The sequence below is a fragment of the Balaenoptera physalus genome (assembly GCF_965194825.1).
Source record: "Balaenoptera physalus genome assembly, chromosome: 15".
Classification (NCBI taxonomy): Eukaryota; Metazoa; Chordata; class Mammalia; order Artiodactyla; family Balaenopteridae; genus Balaenoptera; species Balaenoptera physalus.
The window spans coordinates 32654718-32680762 of record NC_138894.1 but is presented as its reverse complement, the minus strand read 5'-3'; the positions used below and the strand labels follow the sequence as shown (position 1 = coordinate 32680762).

The 26045-nt window shown below is 38.9% G+C and overlaps 1 pseudogene across 1 annotated transcript in view; it reads right to left on the bottom strand.

Moving 5' to 3' along the window:
- Positions 1-1685: 1685 nt before the first annotated feature.
- LOC309643494 (uncharacterized protein C2orf78 pseudogene) overlaps positions 1686-26045 on the bottom strand; it is a 110590-nt pseudogene continuing 86230 nt past the window's right edge. Inside the window, exon 3 of the transcript in view lies at positions 1686-3981. The product of the transcript in view is annotated as an uncharacterized protein C2orf78 pseudogene (transcript). The remainder of the gene's footprint in view (positions 3982-26045) is intronic.

Below are 26045 nucleotides of genomic sequence, written 5' to 3'. Positions count from 1 at the left end.
GTTATACCATAAAAGTGACATTTCAAATCAGTGGGACAGATTAGTCAGTAAATTGTGATACATAAATGTTGGGGTATAAATATTTCTCTGGAAGGATCCACAGCACGGCCAAAGCAGATGTCTCTGAGGAGGGAAATGTGTGGCTGGGGAACGTGGGGAAAAGGGTCACTTTTCATTGAATACCCTTGTGTACCTTTTCTAGTGTTCTGTCATGTGAATCTATTACCTGTGAAGTTTGCCTGAGTTCAAACCCCAGTTCCCCCAATTGCTAGCTCTTAATCTTGGGCAAACTCTTCACACTCTCCAAGCCTCTTTATCTGTGAAGTAAGGTCAGTAACTTAGCCTGGTGCTGCCTGGCACAGAATAAACTCTCAAAAAATGGACATTATTAGTGAAAAAAGCCCAAATGCCCATCAGTGGATGAATGGATTTTTAAAATGTGGTGTATATGTGAAATATTATACAGCCATAAAAAGGAATGAAGTACTAACACATGCTACAACATGGACGAACTTGAAAACATTATGCTAAGTGAAAGAAGCCAGAGACAGCGGTCACATTTGTATTATTTCATGAAATGTCCAGAAAAGGCAAAAACCATAGCGACAGAAAGCAAATTAATGGTTGCCAGGACTGAAGGAAGAGGGGATGAAGAGTGCCTGCTGATGCTTAAGGGGGCTTCTTTTTGGGGTGATGAAAACGTGATGGGTTAGATGCCGGTGATGGTTGCATAGGCTTGTGGATGTACTAAATGACACTGAATTTGCAGTTTCAGAAGGTGAATTTTATGGCATGTGAATGACATCTCAAAAAAATAATTTTGAAAATGAAAATTGCCCGTTTTCCCATAGTCACTATCCACTGTCTCCATCTCTCCCTTCTCCCCACTGCATTCCTTTTCACGCCCACCCCTGCCGCTCTCTCCCATCGTCACTCCCTCGAGCTGCCCCACGAGGCCTCCCAGGGAGCCTCTGAACCCCTGGGCGCCTGCGTCCTGTGGCTGTTGGAGCTGCTGCCCAGTGCGCGTGCCCCCACCACTCTCACCCGTGAGAGTGGACGCTTCCGTCGGATTTTTTCTCATGCGTTTCAGTTGATGGTGATGTTTACAAAAGGCGGCACGTGCCCTGCTCAATGGAGGAAGCCCCTCAAGTTAATATTTAGGCGCGTGCAGAAGTTTGATCTCGTCCACCAGTAACCTCAGGATGCTGTGCTCTGAAAGCCAGGTTGGCCGCCTACGGGCATCTGCAAATACAGAGGACTTCAGAGGCATTTGGGCCTCAAGTTGAGTCCTTGTACCTCCACATGGGATGTGACCTCAGCCCTTTGCTGCACCTCTGTAAGTGAAGTGGCACAGGAATACCGGCCTTGCCCGTCGTTGCCAAGGTTAACTGAATAGTGCATTCGCTCCCCTCGTGCTTAGGTGTTGAGTACATCGTGATTTACATACCAGGCCCTATTCGTGGGCCTCCTGATGCAGCAGTTCCCTTGGCTCTGCCCCTGTCGTCAGCTGCCCCTAGGATAACTCTGAGCCCTAGCCACTTCTCTGGTAGATTTCCCTATTCCCCCACTATAATCACACCTGAATAGGGCAACTCAAACCTTTCAGAGATGTGTCGTGAACCTCTTGTTTTCTGAAATACCTATCTGGTGGTTGTGAGACTTAAGGCCAACCTCCCCGAGAGACTTTGTTTCTATTTCTCCTAGTAAACCTAGACTCATCTCCTGTCACCTTCAACTCTACTCCAATTGTGTTCTTTCAACCCAGACCTCTGACCCTGCTTTTTACTTCTGCCATTTCATCCTCACTCCTGCTTCCTTTCCTAAATCCATACATCTCTTTTGGCCTTCCTAGACCTGGGCCAAGTTCCTTCCTCTTTCCTCAGTTTTTACCCCTTTCCTTCATTCTCCCATCCAACTTTCAGGCCTTCCTTTCTCACGCCCCAGTTAGCAGCATCTCAAAATTCGAAAGGTTTATTACTCATCTATTAATGGTATTCCATTCACTTATTCAGTTCTATACCTATCTTACCTATGTATGGAAGAACCGCTGGTAGCCAAAGTGGCACCAAGAATCCTAGCAGCTGTCACCTGACGTATCCGTAGTAGTCAGCAATTTCCATTTCTTTGTCCCTCTCAGTGAAAAATTGCAGCTTCCCCGAAGAGGTGTATCTGGCAGCATTCTCCCGTTGTTGAGCCCGCCTCTTCATGGCCTCTCGCTCTGGCCTCTGCTCTTGTTCGATGGGCTTTGACATGACTGGCTCAGGCACATTGGGTTCCCTCCATGGAATTCGTTGCTTGCTGAAGTCTTGGCATAGAAGTTGGGTTTGGAGCTTGGGTGGGGACTGGCGCTTAGTCACAGCAGGGGGAACAGGCTCGCGCTGGAGAGAAGCGCCAGATGAAGTTTTGTAGGGTGCAGGCCTAGGAGCAGCAGACTGAGGGGACACTAGGCTGGGTATGGTTGGTCCAAGCCGGTTGGGTTGGGTTGGCCACAGTTGGCTGAGCTGGTTTGGCAGGACCTGGCAGAGAGGCAGGAGCTGGCTGGGATGAATTGACTGCAGCAGGTTGAGCTGAGTCAGTAGAACCAGGCTGGGCACGGTAAGCCACAGCAGGCCGATGTGAGGCCAGAGACTGTGGCCTCTGAGGAGCGGGTCGAGCTTGAGGCTTGTCCCAGGCAGAAAAAGGCAGAGGTATCAACTTGACCGTCTCAGGAGGAGGCAGCTCATACTGGAATGGAGATGGACACTCTGTTTCAGCACTGCTGTCTGGTTTCTGGGCTTCGACTTGAGTTTTCTCAGCACTCTTACCCTCACGTGGGGTATGCCGCCATGGCTGGATAGCTGGGGGTGGCTGGGGGTCTTTGGGGTTGCTTGAATTTCCCAAGACCCGACAGGAAGAGAGCCCAGTTTTCTTATCATCCTTCTTCCCCAGCGCATGAAGAACCTTCACAGACTCCAGCATGCGCACGCCAAGGGAGGTTCGAGGCTTTTGAAAGCTCAGTTTGGTGTTTCTTTCGCTTCGTCTCGGGAATAGTTGGCTTGTCTTCTGCCTTGACTTTGTTCCCTGACTGCTTGTTCTCTTCAGCCTTGTTTCTTCCTCTGGTCCTTTTGGTCTTTTCCTGCCCATGGCTCTCAGTTTTGCTGATCTTTCTGGATGCAGCTTTCTGAGGTTTGCCTTTAGAGTGCTTGGCCGTGTTCACAGGAGCCCTGTCACTGACTGCAGCGTTGCATATAACCACTTCTCCCCCTAACAGGCACTCTGGATTCTTTGGCTGGATTTTGGCCTTGGGAGCACCACTGATAGGCTCAGAGGCTTTCTGTTTGTTCTTCCTGGGTTGATCAGAGGGAACCTTTATGACACTTAGCTTTTCCTGCACCTGATTCACCTTAAAGGCTCTGGTATCTTTGGCTTTGATCCCGTTGGAACCTTGGGATTGATCAAGATCTTTCCAAGAACTAAAGAGCTGGGGAAGGTGAATATCCTCCGCCAGTGTAGTAATGTCTGCAAAACCACTGCTAGATTCGATCCCATTTTCAAGCGTCCCTAGGTCCTCACGACTCAGGCTGTTCTTTCCCAGATCAGCATTTTCAGATCCAGGCTGCTTCTCTTGGCCGAGGGGATCGGTGTAGGCCAGCGGCTGGTGAATATCAGGGATTTCTAAAGGGAGTAGTGGAGGATCTTGGTTTTCTTTTGGGATGTGTTAGGCATCCAGAATCTTTGAAAGCTTGGTTTTAATATCATCCACGTTCTTACTCTCTATTTGTCCCTGGCTTGGAGCTGGAGACAGGGCCAGGAGACGACTGGCACTCTGGGCTGGAGCTGTCACTGAAATGTCCCCAAGTTCAGGTGTTGGGTTACTCTTAAGTATCTGAATATTTCTGCTACTTCAGGGCTTGGGGAGTTCTTGAGTTTGTGTCACACAAAATGTCTGGCTTGGAGGTTGCAATCCCAGGGAATTTTTCATCACCTGGGAAGTCTCCATCACTACAAAGAAATCAAGGTAAAAGTCAGTCCCTGGTAAGTGAGATGCTCCCGCTAAACTCCAACACAGCAATCATGTACCGTTCAAGGTACATGATTGCTGTGTTGGTGTTTAGGGGCAGGATGGGCGAGGCATTTCTAGTAACTCTTCTTAAGGATCATGGACAATGCCCTATGCTACGAGATAAGCGGTGACTGTTGTAATTCTTACTGGTGATCATTTCATGTCACTGATTCTTGGCTTTCTTTGTATTTCATAGGATTGTTATAAGTCCAATACAAAATGAGTCTTATTTTTAAAAAACTGAAGTGTTTTACAAAGCCTAGCATTCTCATGTAGAGTCCTTCCAATTCTCCCCACTTTCCTGAGAGGCTAAGAACACTTCACACCATGAACTAAGAGAGGGAGTAGAGCCCTTTCTGATGAAATATAGAAACAAAGACAGAGTCTTAGCCTGCTTGCTCTGGACAGGATCTCGGACCACAAGGTCTTATATCCTGGTATAAATGAAGGAAGTGAGGACAGTTCAACTGGCACTCTCATAACAAGAGTTCTGAAACACCTTCCAAAGAGACTATAGCAGTAGATCAGGGAAGGGAGTGCTACAGTGTGGTAGTACAGGAGGAATGCTCGGCTACAGCAGTGAAAAATGTGGTACCTATTGGTGTGCTCTCGGGGTTCTTGTACATGTAGCATAGATGACCTTTACAGTGTCCCTCCCACCTTCCCACCTGCATTAGGTGTACTGTTTTTTTTTTTTAATTTGTTTATTTTTTGAACTTATTTATTTTATGTATTAGTTTTTTTGGCTGCACTGGGTCTTCATTGCTGTGCACGGGCTTTCTCTAGTTGCGGCTAGCGGGGGCTACTCTTGGTTGCGGTGTGCGGGTGTCTCATTGCGGTGGCTTCTCTTGTTGCGGAGTATGGGCTCTAGGCGCGTGGGCTTCAGTAGTTGTGGCTCACGGGCTCTAGAATGCAGGCTCCGTAGCTGTGGCACATGCGCTTAGTTGCTGCACGGCATGTGGGATCTTCCCTGACTAGGCCTCGAACCCGTGTCCCCTGCCTTGGCAGGCCGATTCTTAACCACGGCGCCACCAGGGAAGCCCTAGGTGTTCTTATATAGAGTCTAAAAACAGAGAGCACTGAGCGAATGTAGTGCTTATTAAAGGCTCAGGATCTACATTCTACCTGTCTGTACACCCCTTCCCAGCTGTAGATGTGACCCCATTTTTGAATGCTGACCTCATTCTTCAACTTTCTTGCTGTTTGTGGGGCTTGCCCTTTGGCATTTTCTTAAAAGCTAAACATAAACTTACCATATGACCCAGCAATTCCAATCCTACGTATATATGCAAAAGAAATGAAAACATATGTCCACAGAAAAACTTTTACAAAAATGTTCATAGCAGCATGATTCACGTTATCCGAAAAAGAAAAAAAATGAAACAATCCAAATGTCCAACAACTGGCAACGGGATAAACAAAATGTGGTAGAGCTATACAATGGAATACTAACCAGCAATAAAAAGGAGTACTGGTACACACTATAACAAGGATGAATCTTGAAAACATCATGCTAAGAAGCTAGATGCAAAGACTAGATATTATATAATTCTATTTACGTGAAATGTGCAGAAAAGGAAAAAGGCAGATTGGAGGTTGTCTGGGGCTGGGAATGTGGATTGATTGCAAACAGGTATAAGGGACTTTTCTGGGTAACAGAAGTGTTCTAAAACTGGATTGTGGTGATGATTGCACAGCTCTGTAAATTTACTAAAAATAATTGAATTGTATACTTAAAATGGATGTATTTTATGGTATGTAAATTAAACTTCTATAAAGTGTTTTAAAAATCTCTGTAAAGATATGCAAGAACAAGTCACACTGAGTAGCTCTGGAAAAGAAAGATGGGTGCCTGGGAAACGGGAGAGGGAAGACACTTTATCAAATACTCCTTTATATATTTTTAATTTTGTACCATGTATTATCAGTTTAAGAAATGAGAATAAACAAAACAAAAACTTACAAGGAAGAGTGTGGCAATAAAGGTTTAATGGCTTTGGTGAGTTCAATAGGAGTTAAACATATGTAAGGCCATAGAAATGTTCTAGCTTACAGAAAGGAAGATGATAGATCCTCTGTCACCATCTGAAGCACAACATGCTTAGTTCAAAGGGACATGCTTAAAAACAGGATGTCAACAAATAGACCCAGAAGCTGTCAACTTAGGAAAGGGGAGTAGAAAGGATGACCTGTGAGAAATGGTTCAAAGAGTGAAGACCTGAGGGGAAATACTTCAGGGAAGGAAGTGGGGACCTGAGAGGTAGAAGATTAGGTCTCTTTTGTGCCTTCAGAGAGCAGAACTGGAAGCAGAGCCAGGAAATCTAGTACAGGCAGATTTTGGATCTTTTAAGTTTTAAAACCTTTGCCAGCTGGAGCCTTAGACAAATGAAACAAGTTGCCAATGAGCGGCAAGTGAGTGGTGGAGCTGTTGAAGCAGAGGCTGGAGCACCCTGTGGAGCAGAGGCCGCGGGAGTGTTGACGGTCCCTTCCGAGAACGAGTCTGAGAACCTCTGGCACTTCCAGAGGACATGGTATGCACCGCTGGGTGTAAAGCACACACGTTTACATCGGATTAAATGAGGAGCCTTGGTGTGTGTGTTTCTGCTTCTAGTTTCAATCTTTCTGATTAAGTTCATTCCTGCCTATAAAACGGTAAACATTTAAAAATAGAAAATAGTCTAAAAATAAATTCTTTCTCAACAAAATGTATCTAGTTAGCCCTCTAGGATGGTGAAAATCAAAAGGACAGACGACAACAAGTGTTTTCAAGGATGTGGAGAAATGGGAACCTTCACACATTGCTGCTAGGAATGCAAAATGGTAACAATACTTTGCGTAACAGTCTGGTAGTTCCTCAAATGGTTAAATATAGAGTTAACCGTATTATCCAGAGTATATCCATTCGTCGGCATATGCCCAAAAGAAATGTAAAATACGTCCACACAAAAACTTGTACATGGATGTTCACAGCAGCTTTGTTAATAGTAGCCAAGCAGTGGAAGAAATGCAAATGTCCAGTAACTGATGAATAGATAAGTGAAATATGAGCATTCATACAGTGGAATATGATTTGGTCATAAAAAGGAATGAATACATGCTACAATGTAGATGAACTCTGAAAATATTAAGTGAAAGAAGCCAGTCACAAAAGATCACATGTTGTATGATTCCATTTACATGAAATGTCCAGAATAATGAAATCTATAGAGACAGAAAGCAGATTAGTAACCACAGCCGGGGCAGGGGCTGGGGCAGCGGTGGGAGATTGGGAGAAATGAGTGACTGCTAATGTACATAGTGTGCTTATGGTACGTGTTGAAAATGTCTTAAAATTAAATTGGGGTGATGGTTGCACAACTCGGTGAATACACTAAAACACACTTAACTGTACGCTTTAAATAGGTGACTTTTATGGTATGTTAAGGATCTCAAGAAAGCTATAACAATGTGTTTATTCATGTACGCAAACTGAAATACATGTCGATTATGAAGCCTTATTTGGAGAAAAAAGCTTCTCGGGCTCTCAGTTCTTACATCTTCTGTTACTGAATCAGGGGTACAAGAACAATGGAAGGTGACCAACAGCGTCATTTCCATTTAACAGTGGACAGTCCGAACAAAAATGTGGGCGCTGGGTATTGTACGTTTGGTGCAGCGCTACACACACTACGGCTAGCGCTAAGTGCAAACCGTCAGAACCGTGCCGTCACGCTAATTTGGCCTCCACAGATTGAATCAGTAACCACAATTCACAGGTCTGCACTGTGTGTGACAATTTGTGCTGAGGACCCACCATGGGATAGAACATAGAATTGTTGCTGAATTCATTTACAGATGCTGTCGGTAAACCACAACAATCCACTTTCCTTAGTCCGTGGGAGAGTCTCAGGCATTTCCTCTAATGATCTCATCATCCCTGAGCGCCTGGATGTGAATCAACCCACTCTGTTCTCTGCAACTGGGCTTACACATAAAGATTGAAGTGACTACAAGTCAACTCACATTATCAGCTACCATGATTTAAGCTTTCTGTTGCAGAGCGTCTTGAAAGGAGATACACACTGGCTGGCTTCTTCTGTTATAATTTCTATTATTGTGAGAGTAAACTCACCTGTTAATGCCTTATTACAACTGGGGGAAAAGTAACTGCCACCATCTCAGAGATGTTTCAGGCTTTTTGTAGTACTTTTTAGTTTAATTAAAATCTAGGTGAAATTCATTCCCGTGTTCATTGATCAGACAAACCATCATAGAGACCCGGGGGGGGGGGGGGAAGCTTTTCAATTAAATAATGACTTCTTAGATGGAAACTGAACTTAGGAAAACATCTCTAATATAGGAAAAAGGCTGTATTTTCTTACATCACCGTATACAGCTATTCTTCATGTATGAAGATTGTTATTGCCGACCTGCTGCCAGCAAGGTGCCTGCCGAAAGATGCTTTTCTTTCAGAAAAATGGGTTTATGCTAATTTACTTATAACCACTAAAGTTTAGGACCAGAGATACACATTGATAAGACAGAGTCAAAATTAGAAATACAGTCGATGGCACCAAAAGACAGTCTTTTCTTGTGAAAAGTTTTTAGCTATGCACAGTTCAAACTGGCAACTGGCGTTTCAGTACCAAAACTTACTAGCTTGTCTGCCCCCAAAATAACATTTTGACGTAGATTTAATTCTGAAAGGCAAGATTAGAACTTCTAAAAGCAGGAACTAAGGTGATAACTGTCTATTAGTCACCATCAGAAAATCAGAACTGGTCAATTATTTCTGCAAGTGTGGTAGATGATAACTCTAATATATCCTCCCCCTCAAATCAAAAATGCATTGCGCCTGCAGAATGGTCCTCAGAAAATTTCTTTTCATACATGAATGAGTAAAGATTGCAGAGACATAACGAATCTGAATAATGCCAAAATTCAAAGTATGGCCATGAGACTGTAGAGTTAAAATGTAATGGAAGTACTTGTCATTAGAACCGAGGTCAAGAAACTAACAGGATGGTAAGGTTCCCAGATAGTGGCTGGGTTTGGGGTAGAAAAGAAAGAAAATCAAGAGCTAAAGTCCTCAATTAATATACAGGAAAAACTGGAAGGTTAGCAAATGATCATTAAAATCTTGTAGAGGGTGGTAGAGCTAGATGACTTAAGTCCCAAAGGATTTTCTATCAGGTTTGAAAAATTATGGTCTGGAAGTGACCCTCTCACTCTCTTTTCTTCTCTGCATTCTCTGAAATCTTTCCTCTTAGCTTTAGTATTTGTGAGGATTATGATCACCTTTTTTACATGGATGGCTCTAAAATCTTTATTCCACTCATGACATACTCATGAGGTCATACGTAGCTGTGTTTTTAGATATTTTCACTTGGATGTTTTGATCTAACTTCAACTTTAATCAATAAAACTCCTTCATATTTCAGTCAGAATTAGTTTCCTCTTCCAATCTCTCCATTTTGATAAGGTGTTTGCATAGTATTTTAGTTGCTTTGGGTAGAAATTTCCAAAGAACCACGGCTATTAATTACCAAGTCCAAGTGACGAGAGTCCAGCTTAGTTTCTTCTCATAAATTAATTTATGAGTATCACTTTCTTACTTAAAAATCTCTACTGACAATTAGCTAAACATTTGGCAATAAAATTATATCTAGACACACAAAATAAATTCCATGTGGATTAAGTGTTTAAATGCATTGCCCTCCACCCTAAATAAGTATTAAAAAAAAAAAAAAAGGAGAATACTTTTTTATAATCTTGTGGTTGGGGACATCTTTCTTAGCATGGAAAAAAGAAAGAAGTTGAGTACACAACAATGCTATTACACTATTAATGCAATATAAATAATGCTCAAGAATTAATAAGAAAAATTCTTCAGAGAAAAATGGGCATGTAAATTATATCCTTCAGAGGATATAAGCAGCTAATTCTCAAAACAAGAAATGTAAAGAGCAATCTCTGAAACCTAATATTTAAAAAATGCAACTTAAAGCAATGAGTTTTTTCACACATTAGATTAGCAAATATTAAAAAGACTGATACTACCCATAGTTGGCAAAGGAATGAAGAAACACATCCTCTCATACTTTTGGTGGGCACATATATTTGTACAAAATTCCTGGAGGGCACATAGTTAGAGGTGGGGAGGTCTACAGATTACTGACAGTCTTTTAAATTTCTATTATTAATGATCTACTTAGGATTTAAAACTTCTTGGTCAATTCTGTTCATTTATATTTTCTTAGAAAATCACCCATCTAATTTAGGTTTTAAAATATATCAGCCTAGGGCTTCCCTGGTGGCGCAGTGGTTGAGAATCTGCCTGCCAATGCAGGGGACACGGGTTCGAGCCCTGGTCTGGGAGGATCCCACATGCCGCAGAGCAACTAGGCCCGTGAGCCACAACTACTGAGCCTGCGCGTCTGGAGCCTGTGCCCCGCAACAAGAGAGGCCGCGACAGTGAAAAGCCCGCGCACTGCGACGAAGAGTGGCCCCCGCTTGCCCCAACTAGAGAAAGCCCTCGCGTAGAAACGAAGACCCAACACAGCCAAAAAAATAAAATAAATAAATAAATAAAATCCAGCCATTCATATTTAAAAAAAAAAAAAAAAGGAAAAAATATATATCAGCCTAAAGTTGCATACAGTAATCTTTTTTAAAAAAACACTTCTTTGACTGTGGTTATACCCTTCCATACTATTAGTGTTGATCCTTTTCCTCATGGTCAGAATAACCAGAGATTTGGTCTGTTTTTTTTTTTCAAAGAACCAGATCTTGGTTAAATCGATCAATTCTGGGGACTCATTTACAGAATGCTTATTTCAATTATTTCCTAGTTGAGTTTGTTGAACTAAAATATCATTGAAGGCTATACATTTTCCTCTCAATATAGATTTAGTCACATCCCGTAAGTTTTGGATATGTGCTTTTACTGTCATTAATGAAAAAAATTCTATAATCTCAATTTTTAGTTGTCCTATAGCCCAGAAGTTTAGAATGTTTTAAAATGTTTATTTAAGGAAAAAGTTATAGTTGTTAAATTCCAACCTTATTGTACTGTGGTTAGAGAATATAAGCTTAGTTAGAAATGTTCTACTTTGCGGATTTATCAACATTTTGCCTAAATGTACAGTTAATTTTTGTAAATACTCCGTGGGCATTTGGAACAACTGTGGATGCTGTGTTTTGGGAATAAAGTTTTCTATAGATACTTTAAATCAAACTTCTTAATATTGCTATTAAAATCTTCCATATCTTTTATCTGTTATATGTCAAAATCTGATAAAAACAATGAAAATATCCCATTCTTGTACTTTTGTCACGTTGTATATTGTAATTATGTCTGGATGAACATATGAATGCACTCTGGTTGAAAGCACAGCAGTAATTTTGGAAGTGTCTGAAAGACTCTTTCTTCCCTTGGAAATTACAGAGTGGAGATAGGGTAGATTCTCAAGACAAGTAACATTTAATTAAAAATGACCCAAAAACCCTACCTTTCCATGGTATGGAAACTTGTATTTCTAATCCGGAAAAACTATAAATTATTGGCAGAAAGGTGGAAGTATAGGAATTTTCATGCATTGCAGGGAGGAATATAGACTGGAAATTAATTTGGTACTAATGTAGAAAATTAAGTATACATATAGCTTATGATCCAAGATTTCCACTTGTGGGTCTGTGCAACAAAGGTAGTCTCACAAGGTCCATAAGGCAATGTGGACAAGGATGTGCACTGCTGGTGTTTTGCCTTGTTGGGAATTGACGGCGACCTGGGTGTCCATTACAGGGAAAGTGCATAGGTAAATTGGTAGATGCACTCCATGGAGTACTATGCAGTGATCAGAAACCTGAATTAGATGTATGTATAGCAATGTGATGAATCTTAAAAATACAAGCTTAGTGAAAATAACAAAAATAATGACATACCTTTTATATAAGTTGAAAATACATGACAACACAGAATACATATTTTGTAAGAACTCTTGTAAGCCAAAAGATATTTACATAACATGGCCAGTTCCGATGGGAGGACAGGAATGAGGATGGGATCTGGGAATGAAATTTTAAAAAGAGAGGCCATGAACCTAGGAGTATACTTAACTCAACTCTTGGCAGCTGAAGTTAAAAAAAATTTTTTAACTTTATCTTGGCATAGAAACTGCGTACTAATTCTATGCTTTCGCTCTGCTTCTAGAAGGATTTGTTATGACTAGATTGGAGGTTCAAATAGGTACTTTAGGCAGAAACTAGAACACAATGAAAACTTGAGAATTCTCTCTTCCAGCTCATAACTAACGTTTTATGTTTGATCAGTCTGGCTGAGGTCACTTTTTAATTAATGTCACAAAGAAATTTTTATGGTTTCATATTAGAAAAGATGTGCTGCTTGTTTAAAAAAATACATGAAAAATTAAAAAGAAAAAATGTATAATCCCATAATCTTAAAATAATCTGCTAATATTTAATTTTGATCCAGTCATCTAAATACATGTAAATATTATATCTTGCTTTTTACCTCTTAGCATATAATGAAATTTATCCTTGGGTTCCAAGATACTGCTTTGGACTGTTGTTTCTCTCCATATATGTGTGATTGTGAAGAGTGATACGAAATTAGCCTGTTTTATAAAAATGTAAGAAACACTGGTAAACATTTAATTAAATATTACTAAAGCTCTCATTTTATTCTCTCATGGAGGTCTCTTTGTTTGGTAGTTAGTTTGTGTTGTTCATTTGCCCCACTGCTGAAAACGTGGGCAACTGGAAATAATGAGAGGTCAAAAATACAGAGAAATTATTCATCTTCAGCTTTTTCTCCGTAAACAAAAACTGATAAATATGGCTTCTTTTGTACTGACAGTAGTAAACTATCCCTTTTCTTTGATCCCAGTATACACCCAGACATTGAGAGAAAAAGATGGGAAAGGGAGGGGGGGAAAGAAAGAAAAAACAGGGAGAGAGAGAAAGAGCACAGAGACAAACACAAGCAAGAACATGAGAGAAGGAGAGGAGAAAAGGAGTAAGCAGAAGAACAAGAGAGATACACAGCAGAGACAGTGAGACAAGAGACAGCATGGGGTGGGGTGGAGGAGAGCACAAGTGCACAGAATGCGGGTGCACAGAGGCAGAGAGAAAGAACACAGAAGCAGACAGGGTGCAAAGACACTGTAATAAGAGAAAAGCATGAACTATAGAGCCTGGGGACAGCCTGCATAGACACAGCAGAGAGAGGCACAGAAAGAATGAGTCAAAGAAAGAGTAGGTGTAATCAAAGGAAGAAGGGAAGAACAAGCAGGCAGTTGCACTTATTCCCTTATATTCACTCTTAACCCCTCAAATGTACATGTCCTGGGTACACATGTTCAGGGAAAAAAAGCATTAGCATATCTAAGGAAACCTGGGTTAAAGATAAGATAGGCAGTTCAAAAAAGAAGAAATACGGTCGATCAACACACAAAAGAAACTAAAAACTCCGTGTGATTAAAGAAATGTGGATCAGGATAGATACCATATTTCTGGCCTATGTGGCAAGTATTAACAAGAATGCTGTTGGCAGGTATTGACCAAAATATTATTGCACATTACTGGTGAACAAATAATTGAATCAACATTTCAGAAGGACAATTTAGTAGTGTGGCTTAAACATTTTTAATGTGCCTACTTGGTAACCCAGAAATTCCATGTTTAGAAATGTTTCTCAAGGAAATTGAAAAATTCAGAAAGATGTAACAAGACTACCCATCGAAGTGCGGATTATGATAAAGAAAATTTCCAAAAAAACTTAAATATCTGTCATTTGGAACTAACTAACTATTATATTTATACAATGGAACCCATAAAGCTATTAACAATGACTACATAAATCTTTATTTACTGCATAGAAAGATGTCTATGATATACTAAGTGCAGAGCTTCAAAACAATATACATAGTATGATTTCATTTTTTTGGACTGTTGTTTCTCTCCATATATGAACATGATTGTGAAGACTGGTATGAAATCGGCCTGTTTTATAAAAGTGTAAGAAACACTGGTAAACATTTAATTAAACATTAATAAAGCTCTCATTTTATGCTCTCATGGAGTTCTTCATTTGATATTTAGCTTCATTAGATTGCAGACCTAATAAAATAGATCCAAGATAGGCAGTAGGTATGAGAATCATAAAATATAAACCTGGAAGCTTATCTGTAATGTTAATCACGACTATTTCAGGATGGTGAGAATTATGGGTGATTTCCAAGGTCTTTATATTTTATATATTATCTAAACTCTTTATATTTAGTTATCTTTTTACTTTTACACTCAAAAGTAATAAAACATCTTTTTTGACAAAAGTATTTAGTAATAAAGAGAAGAGAGAGATGTAAAGTGGTAGAAGCATCAACCACAGGCAAGCCCTCCACTCCCCAGTCTATGATAAGGAGAGACATAAGCATGGTTCTAGCTGAGAGGAAGGAGCCTACAGAAAAGGAAGAAATCGAATATAAAAGAGAGAGAGAAAACGAAACTGAGAAAACAGATAATGGATTTTAGAAAATATGACAGCACAGAGACCTTAATGAACCTTTTCTTTCATAACTGAGAGACACAAACAAAAAACATCAAAAAGTAAAAGAAACAGGGCTTCTCTGGTGGCACAGTGGTTGAGAATCCACCTGCCAAGACAGGGGACATGGGTTCGAGCCCTGGTCAGGGAAGATCCCACATGCCGTGGAGCAACTAAGCCCGTGTGCCACAGCTACTGAGCCTGCGCTCTAGAGCCCACGAGCCATAACTACTGAGCCCATGTGCCACAACTACTGAAGCCCACATGCCTAGAGCCCGTGCTCCACAACAAGAGAAGCCACCACGATGAGAAGCCCGCGCACCACAACGAAGAGTAACCCCCCCTCACCACAACCAGAGAAAGCCCGTGCACAAAGACCCAACGCAGCCAAAATAACTAACTACATAAATAAACAAATTTATTTAAAAAGTAAAAAAATATTCAGAATGTAGGGAACAGACTCAACTCACACCACAAAATCCCAGAAATAATATCTAAAGAAACAACTGGGAATAAATATAAGGAGCCACCACAAAGCTCTTCCTACACAAAGGACCATAGAGCAGAAGGGTAAAAGGTGAGTCAACAATTCAAAATATCCCACTGGTATCTCAGAAAAGGGACTGAGGTGATAAGTGGCCCAGGAGAAAGATAAATGTCCCAATTGGAGACATGTTCCCTGTGAAAAAATAGCTCCTTATGTCCTTGCCAGAATGGTTTACTGTATGCCTGCTCTGGCCAGGAAGAAGTCAGAAAAAGGGATGGGAAATAACCTTTTAAGTCTAAATATCTTAGTTTTATTACTAAGATTTGCTAGAAAAAAATAAGGCCTCAGCCATATCACTGCCCACACAACAATGCTATGAAAGCAGCTGCCAGGTGACTTTACAGTAGTGTAATAGCAAAACCCCAAGGGCATGTCCTATAGAACAAGATACTTTCCTCACCTCCACACTTGATAAGGTGGCCATCAATTTATGAGTTTCACAACAATGGCAGAGAAAAATGTCACCTACTGTAGCTGTCCAGAGTCCTAGAATCAATTACTATCTTTCTGCCTTTCCCAAACTCTGAGGGGCAAAAGAAATACAAGCCATACACAATGAGCCTTCAAGTTCATGTCCTAGGAAGGGGACTCAAGCAGTATCTTGTAAATAGGTAATAAGGTCATCAAATGTGATCAAATAAATGGTTGTGATCAAATAAATGGCTTCCACAGAATGTTTTGAGACAAAGGTCATCTGAAAACAAAAGAGAAGGATTTATGAAAATATTCTATAGCATTAAAGTGGAAGAAAGGGGGCTTCCCTGGTGGCGCAGTGGTTAAGAATCCGCCTGCCAATGCAGGGGACACGGGTTCGAGCCCTGGTCTGGGAAGGTCCCATATGCCACGGAGCAAAAAAGCCAAGGTGCCACAATTACTGAGCCTGTGCTCTAGAGCCTGTGAGCCACAACTACTGAGCTCACGTGCCACAACTACTGAAGCCTGCGTGCCTAGAGCCCGTGCGCCACAACAAGAGGAGCCACGGCAATGAGAAGCTCCCGCACCACAATGAAGAGTAGCCCTCGCTCACCACAACTAGAGAAAGCCTGGGTGCAGCAATGAAGGCCCAACGCAGCCAAAAATAAATAAATAAAATAAATAAATTTATAAAGAAACAAGTGGAAGAAAGGAAGGAAAAAAAGAAGGGAAAGAGAAAGAATTTATTTTGCCCGAAGGTTTACCCATTTTAGTCAATAAAGAATTTGTAGTCTCACTCTAGAGAAAATTGAAAAAGAACATGGACTTAATGAAATGGATCCAAGATAAGCTAGGACAATACAGGGAGACTAAAAGGTAGTTGACAAATTCACACACTTCATCCAAAAATTAATGAATGTCTGCCATGTGTTGGAAAACCAAGGACAGGTACCAAAGGAAAAGAACTGACAGAAATGAAGGGAGACATAGACAATTCAATAGTAATAGCTGGAGACTGCAATAGTACACTTTCAAAATGGGTAGAAAAACTCGACAGACCAATAAGGAAATAGAAGGCTTGAACAACACTATAATCCAACTAGACCTAAAGACATATACATAATACTCCAACCAACAGAAGCAGAATACACATTCTTCTGAGGGAACATAATAATGTTCTCCAGGAGAGACCATGTGCTAGGCCATAAAACAAGTCACAATATATTTACAAATTATACAAAGTATGTTTTCTGACCACAATGGAATGAAACTAGAAATCAATAAGGAAATTTGGGAAATTCAAAAATATAGAGAAATTAAATGACACACTCTTAACTACCAATGTTCAAAGAAGAAATCACAAGGGCAATTAGAAAATACTTTGAGATGAATGAAAATGAAAGCAAAACATACCAAAACCTTTGGGATGCAGTGAAGGCAGAGCTTACAGATATTTGTATCTGTAAATGTCCATATTAAAAGAAGAAAGATTTCGAAACTATAACCTCACCTTCAACCTTAAGAAACCAGAAAAAGAAGACCAAATAAAACCCAAAGCAGGCAAAATGAAGGAAATTATATAGATTAGAATGAAAATAAATGAATCAGAGAATCAAAAAAAGAGAAAAATCAAAGAAATCAAAAGTTGGTTCTTGGAAAAGGTCAACAAAAATGGACAAATCTTTAGCTAGAATTCACCAAAGGCAAAAAGGGGAAAACTCAAATCATTTACATTAAGAATGAACCAGGGGATGTTACTACCAATCACACAGAAATTAAAAAGGATCATAAGGGAATATTATGAACAATCACATGTCAACAAATTAGGTAACCTAGATGAAATAGACAAATTCCTAGAAAAACAACCTAGCAAAACTGACTCAAGCAAAAATAGAAAATCTGAACAAACCTATAATAAGGACAGAGGCTGAGACAGTAATCAGAAAACACCCCCCAAAGAAAAGCCCAGGCCCAAACTGGTGAATTCTAAAAAACATTTAAAGTAGAATTAACAACAACCATTCACAAACTCAAAAAACAACATCATCATCAAAACAAAATGAGAAGAAGGATTACTTCCCAATTCTTTCTATAAGGAGATTATTACCCTGATAAAAAAGGCAAAGATACAGTAAAACTACAGACCAATACCCCTTATGAATATAGAAGGAAAATCCTCAACAAAATACTAGCAAACTGAATCCAGCAACACAGAAGAGGGATTATACATTAAGACCAAGAGGAATTTATCCCAAGAAGGCAAAGTTGGTTCAATATATGATTATCAATCAACGTAACACACCATCTTCATAAAGAAAACATAGGATCATTTCACTGTACATAGAACAAGCATATGGCAAAACCCAAAACCCTTCCATAATAAAAACACTCAACAAAACAGGAATAGAAGTTCCTCAACCTGATAAAGGGCATTTATAAAAAAAACTCACAGCTAACATCATGCTTAATGACCAGAAAGATTTCTCCTTAAAATCAAGAACAAGACAAGGATACTCATTCTTAACACTTCTATTCAACACAGTACTGGAGGTTCTAGCAAGGGCAACTAGGGAAGAAAAAGAGATAAATGACATGATATCGGAAAGAAGAAGGAAAACTATCTCTATTTGCAAATGACACAATATTTTATATAGAAAACACTAAGGAACACACAAACACAAATTACTCAAACTTATAAGCAAGTTCAGCAAAGTTGCAGGAACCAAAATACATACAAAAACCAGTAATATTCCTGTACCACAAGGAAAATTCCCAAAATGAACTTAAGAAACCAATACTAGTTACACTGGTATCAAAAAGAATAAAATACTCAGGGATACTTTTAACAACAGAAGTGCCAAACTACAAAGAAGTGGAACCCACAAACATCGTTGAAGAAATTAAAGATGACCTAAATAAATGGAAAAACACCCCAGTTCATGGATTAGAAGATTTAATATCGTTATGACAGCAGTACTCCCTAAATTTTTCTACAGTTTCAATGCAATCCCTACCCAAGATTCAAGTTGTCTTTTTTTTTCTTTTTGGCAGAAATTGACAAGCTGATCTGAATATTCCTATGACTTAAGAATAGATAAAACAATCTTGAAAAAGAAAAAACAAAGTTGGAGGAGTCACACTAGTTAGACAGTGTGGTAGTGGCATAAAGAGTGACATATAGATCAATAAAATAGGGTTTATCGTCTAGAATAAACCCTTACATTTATAATCAATCGCTTTTTTTTCATTTTTTAAGTTTATTTTGATTTTTCTGATTTTTTTTTTCTTATGATCAATTGATTTTTGCCAAGGGTGCCCAGACAATTCAATGGAAGAAAGAATAGTCTTTGCAACAAATGGTACTAAGACACTGGATATCCACAGGCAAAAGAATAAAACTGTACTACCTCAATGCCACATACAAAAGTTAACTAAAAAATGATCATAGAACTAAAAGTAAGAACTAAAATTATAAAACTTTTAGAAGAAAACAAAGAGTCAATATTTTGTAACCTTGGGTTAGACAATAGTTTTAGATATGACATGAAAAGCACAAGTGACAAAAGAAGAAACAGACAAATTGTACTTTGTCAAAATTAAAACTTTTGTACCACAAGTAAAATCATCAAGAAAGTGAAAAGGACGGCACAGAATGAAAGAACATGTTTGCAAAACATATCCTAATAAGGGATTTGTATTCAGAATAGACAAAGAAACAGAACTCAGTAATAAAATGACAAATAAGCCAATTTTAAAATGGGCAAAGGATTGGAATAGACATTTCTCTAAAGGTAAACAAATGGCCAATAAGCATATGAAAAGATGCTCAACATCTTAGTCATTAGCGAAATGCAAATTAAAATCATTAAAAAGTGAGATACCTCTTCACACCCATTAAGATAGCTGTTCTCAAAAGACAGACAACAAGTGTTGATGAGGATGTAGACAAACTGAAATATGATCCAGGTGGGAATATAAAATGGTGCAGCCACTCTGGAAGACACTTTGGCAGTTACTCAGAAGCTTAAACAGAGTTACCATATGATCCAGCAATTCTACGCCTAGGTATGTATGTAAGAAAATTGAAGGAACATGTCCACACAAAAACCTGTACATTAATGTTTACAGCACCATTTTTCATAATGGCCAAAAAAGCAGAAACAATCCACATGTCCAACAACTCATGAATAAACATGTTGTATATGTATTTGAAATACTGTTTGTTACTGTTCATAACAAACAACAAGTACTGATTCCTGCTACAAAATGGATGGACCTTGAAAATATTAAGTAAAAGAAGCCAGACACAAAAGGCCACATATTGCATGATTTGCTTATATAAAATGTGCCCAATGGGCAAATCCATAGATACAGAAAGTAGATTAATGGTTGAAGGCTAGGAAATGACTGTGAAGGGGCACAGGGTTTCTTTTTGGTATGACAAAAAGTTCTGGAATTAGTGGTGACAGTTGTATAACCTCCTCTGAATATACTGAAAACCACGGAATTGTATACTTTACAAGAATGAATTGTAAGGTATGTAAATTTTATTTTTAAAAAATCAATAGAGATTGACCAACGCTGAGACATACCCTGGGAAAGTAAGAAAACTTAAATTTTAAAAACCCAACAACAATCCAGGATCCAATAGGGAAAAAATATTAGGGTTGCCTCTGGCACAGAAATATTAATTGTATGTGTCCAGAAAGGGGGAGCAAATCTGACTGAGTTTTGAATTAAAGATTATTATTCAAAAGTTTTGTACCCAAACAAGTTGTTATTCCTATACAAAGGTTACAGAATGATAATCTCAAATTTATAAGAACTGAAGAGATGCTCACTCCTGAACAACTGTTGAAAAATCTAGCTAATCAATAAAATTATTTAAATTAATAAACTCACAAACAGTTACACTGAAAAGACTGATGATATTGACCCCCTTTAAAAAACACATAAAATGGTGATTTTGCTTATAACATGGAAGAAAAATGCTATACTTCTTAAAAATAAAGCTAATCAATACAGTAGTAATACTACCATAATGAACTGAGACAACATTCACAAAATTAACGAATATTGTTATGTTGGGGGAAGTGTGTGTAGGTGGAGAGTGGGGAGAAGTAGGGCAAGTGCAACCAGTTTCTTAATTTTTCATATAATGGAGTCAATAGATACTATTTCATATCTGAGTGGTACATTGAGACAGTGGCTTAAGCATATTTGTTAATTACATGGCTGCTAAGTTAGCAAAAAAACAACTCAAAGAAAATCATATAGCAATAAAAAAATGGAAAACAATAAGAAATCATTAAAAATGATAAGAAACCCTGAAGAACCAAAACAATTTTGAAAGAGAACAACAAAGTTGGAGGATTCACACTTCCTGATTTCAAAACAGTAATACAGGGCTTCCCTGGTGGCGCAGTGGTTGAGAATCTGCCTGCCAATGCAGGGGACACGGGTTCGAGCCCTGGTCTGGGAAGATCCCACATGCCGCGGAGCAACTACGCCCGTGAGCCACAATTACTGAGCCTGCGCGTCTGGAGCCTGTGCTCCGCAACAAGAGAGGCCGCTACAGTGAGAGGCCCGCGCACCATGATGAAGAGTGGCCCCCACTTGCCACAACTAGAGAAAGCCCTCGCACAGAAACGAAGACCCAACACAGCCATAAATGAATGAATAAATAAATAAATGAATAAATAAAAATTTTTAAAAAAGTATTTGTTTAAAAAAAAAAAACAGTAATACAATAACAGTGTGATACTGGCATAAAGATAAATAGATCAATGGACTAGAATAGAGAGCCCAGAAATAAACCTTTGTGCCACATGGTCAAATGATCTCTGACCCTTGACAAGGGGCCAAGACCATTCAACAGGAAAAGAGCAGTCTCCTTAACAAATGGTGCTGGGAAAACTGGATATGCACATGCTCTTAGAAAGAATGAAATGGTGGGGGGTGGGGGGGGGAGAATGAAGTTGGAGCCTTATCTTACATCGTATACAAAAATTACCTCAAAATGGATTAAAGACCTAAAACCATAACATTCTTGGAAGAACACACTGGGGAAAAGCTTCATGGCATTGGACTTGGTAATGACTTCTTAGATATGACACCAAAAGCACAGGCAGCAAAAGCAAAACTCGACAATTGGGACTACATCAATATTAAAAATTTCTGGGCATCAAAGGACACAATCAACAAAGGTGAGAAGGCAACCCACTGATTGGGAGAAAAATTTATAAATCATATATCTGATAAGAGGTTCATACTCAGAATATGTAAAGAACTTCTACAACTCAATGACCAAAAAATAACGCGATTCAAGAATGGGCAAAGTACTTGAATAGACATTTCTCCAAAGATGATATACAAATGGCCAAGAAGTATATAAAAAGATGCTCAATATAATCATGAAAGAAATGCAAATCAAAAACATATCACTTCATGCACATTAGAATGCCACTATAAAAAAAAACAGAAAATAACAAGTGTTGACAAAGATGTGGAAAAAGTGGAACCATTGTGTGCTGTTGGTGGGACTGTAAAATGGGCAGCTGCTGTGGAAAACAGTAGGGTGGTTCCTCAAATAATTACAAATAGAACTACCATATAATCCAGCCATTCCACTTCTGGATATGTAACCCCCAAAATTGAAAGCAGGATCTTGAATGGATATTTGTACACTCATGTTCATAGCAGCATTATCCACAATGGTCTAAAGGTGGAAGCAACACAAGTATCTATTAACGGATGGATGAATGAATGAACAAACAAAATGTGGTATATACATACAACGCAGTATCATTCAGTCGTAAAAAAAAAGACAATCCTGTCAGATGGTACAACACTGATGATCCTTGAGGACATTATGCTAAGTGAAGTAAACTTGTTACTTAAAGACAAATACTGTATTCCAATTACGTGAGGTACCTAGAGTAGTCAAATTCTTAGAATGGTGGTTGCCAGGGGCTTGAGCATAAGGTGGAATGGGGAGTTGCTATTTGAGTCAGTGTAGAAATTCAGTTTTGCAAGATGAAAAGAGTTCTAGAGATGGGTGACGGTGATGTCTGCACAACAATATGAATGTATTTAATACCATTAAACTACACCATGCACAAAAACAAATTCAAAATGGATTAAAGACTTAAATGTAAGAACTGAAACCACAACCAAAAAAAGAGACAAAGCTTCTTGAAGAAAACATAGGCACTGAGCTCTTTGACACTGATCTTAATAATTTTTTTTTGCATATGTGTCCTCAGGCAAGGGAAACAAAACCAAAAATACACAAATGGGACTACATCAAACTAAAGAGCTATTCCACAGTGAAGGGAACTATCATCTACTGAATGGGAGAAGATATCTGCAAGCAATCTATCTGATAAGGGGTTAATACCCAGAATATACAAAGAACTCATACAACTCAACATCAAAAACCCAAACAACCTGATTTTTAAAAATGGGCAAAGGATCTGAATAGACATTTTTGCAAAGAAGACATACAGATGGCCAAGAAGCACATGAAAAGATGCTCAACATTATTAATCATCAGGGAAATAAAAATCAAAACCACAATGAGATATCACCTCCCACTTGTCAGAATGGCTATTAGCAAAATACAACAAGTACTGGCAAGGATGAAGAGAAAAGGGAAGACTCGTGCACTGTTGGTGGGAATGTAAATTGGTGCAGCCACTATGGAAAACAGTTTGGAGGCTCCTCACAAAATTAAAAACAGAACTATCACATGATCCAACAATTAACATATGGGTATTTTTCTGAAGAAAACAAAAACACTCATTCGAAAAGGTATATACACCCCTATGGTCACTGCAGCATAATTTACAATAGCCAAGATATGGAAGCAACCTAAATGCCCATGGATAAAGAAAATGTGGTGTATATATTTATGAAATGGAATATTGCTCAGCCATAAAAAGAATGAAATCTTGCCATTTGCAACAACATGGATGGACCTAGAGGGTATTATGCTAAGTGAAATCTAAAAACCAAAACAAACAAACATAACAAAACAGAAACAGAGTTATAGATAGAAAACAAACAGGTGGTTGTCAGAGGGGAGGTGGTGAAGGGAGGAAAGAAATAAGTGAGGGAGATTAAGAAGTCCAAACTTCCATTTGTAAAATAAATGAGTCACGGGTATTAAGTGTACAGTGTGGGGAATACGGTCAATAACTATGTAATATCTTTGCATAGTGACATATCGTAACTAGACTTACCGTGGTGTTTGAAACGTACAGAAATATCAAATCACTATTTTGTGCACAGGAACTAACATAATGTTGTAGATTAATTATACTTCAGAAACAAGATAGCAAACTCGTAGAAAGAGATCAGATTTGTGGTTAACAGAGGCAATGGGTGGGGGGAGGGAGTGGGAATTGGTTGAGGGCAGTCAAACTTCCAGTTATAAGGTAAACAACTCTTAGGGATGTAACGTACAACACGATAAATAAAACTAACACTGCTGTATATTATAGATGAAAGTGGTTAAGAGAGTAAATCCTAAGAGTGCTCATCACAAGGAAAATATTTTTTTCTATGTCTTTAATTTTGTATCTGTATGAGATGATAGATGTTCACTAAACTTACTGTGATAATCATTTCATGATGTATGTAAGTCAAATCATTATGCTGTACTCAAACAAACAGTGCTGTATGTCAATTAAATCAATAAAACTGGAAGAAAAATAAATAAACTAGAATTACAAAGAAAAAATGGTTAAGATGATAAATTTTGTTATGCATATATTATCACAATTAAAAATAAGAAAGAAAAAGAAAGAAAACACGAGAATCAAATACTTAGGAATGAATTTAGACAAGAAGGTATAACACTTGTACATTGGCAACTACAAGACCTTACTGGAAGAAATTAAAGACCTAAATAAATTGAAAAACATCCTGTGTTCATCGGCTGGAAGACAATGTTGTTAAGATGGCAATAAACCCCAAAGCAAGCTACATATTAAATGCAATTAACATAAAATTCCCAACAACCTTTTCAGCAGAAATGAAAAAAAGCTGATCCTAAAATTCATATGGAGACACAAGGGCCCTGATTGGCCAAAACAGTCTTTAAAAAGAACAAAGTTGGAAGACTCATACTTCTCAATTTTAAAACTTACAACAAAGCTCCAGTAACCAGATCAGTGCAGTAATGGCATACAGATCAGCATATAGATCAATGGAACAGAACTGAGAGCCTAGAAATAAACCCTCACATCTATGGTCAACTGATTTTTGACAAGGGTGCCAAGACCATTCAATGGAGAAAGAACAGTCTCAACAGCTGATTTTGGGACAATTCCATGTGGAAAGAGTGTTTGACCCCTACCTCATACCATATAAATAAATTAACTCAATATACATCCAAGATGCAAATGAAAGAACTAAAAGTATAAAATTCTTGAAAGAAAATATACGGACAAATCTTCATGACTTTGGATTTGGCAAATGGTTTCTTAAATATGACACCAAAAGCACAAGCAACAAAAGAAAAAATAGGTACACTGGGGCTTCATTGAAAGTAAACTGCTGTGCTTCAAAAAACAGTAGTGAGTGAAAACACAACCCAGAGAGTGGAAGCAAATATTTGCAAATTACACATCTGATAAGATTCCACAATCCAGAATATATAAAGAACTCTTACAACTCAAAAACAAAAAGGCCAAACAACTTAATTAAAAAGTGGGCAGGGACTTCCCTGGTGGCGCAGTGGTTAAGAATCCACCTGACAACGCAGGGTTCAAGCCCTGGTCCAGGAAGATCCCACATGCCACGGAGCAACTAAGCCCAGGCGCCACACTACTGAGCCTGCGCTCTAGAGCCCACGAGCCACCACTACTGAGCCAGCAAGCCACAACTACTGAAGCCCACGCACCTAGGGCTCGTGCTTTGCAACAAGAGACGCCACCGCAATGAGAAGCCCACACGCCACAACGAAGAGTAGCCCCCGCTCGCCACAACTAGAGAAAGCCTATGCACAGCAACGAAGACCAAATGCAGCCAAAAATTAATTAATTAATTAAATTTTTAAAATGGCCAACAAGCACATAAAAAGATACTTAACATCATTAGTCATTATGCAAAGGGAAAGGCAAAACAAACCACAATCAAAATGACAATGAGTGTGAGATACCACTTTGTACCTACTGGGATGGCAAAAAAAAAAAAAAAAAAAAAAAAGTAAGCAAAGAGTGTTGGTGAATGTGGAGAAATTGGAACCCTTAGAAATTGTTGCTGGGAATGTAAAATGGTGTGGCCACTGTGAAAAACAGTTTGATGGTTCCTAAATAAGCTTCAAATAAAACTACCAAATGACCCAGCATTTTCAACTCTTACGTGTATACCCAAAAGAACTGTATGTAGCTGTTCAAATAAAAACTTGTACACAGATGTTCATATCAGGTCTATTCACAATAGCCAAAAGGTAGAAACAACCTAAATGTTCATGAATGGATGAACACATA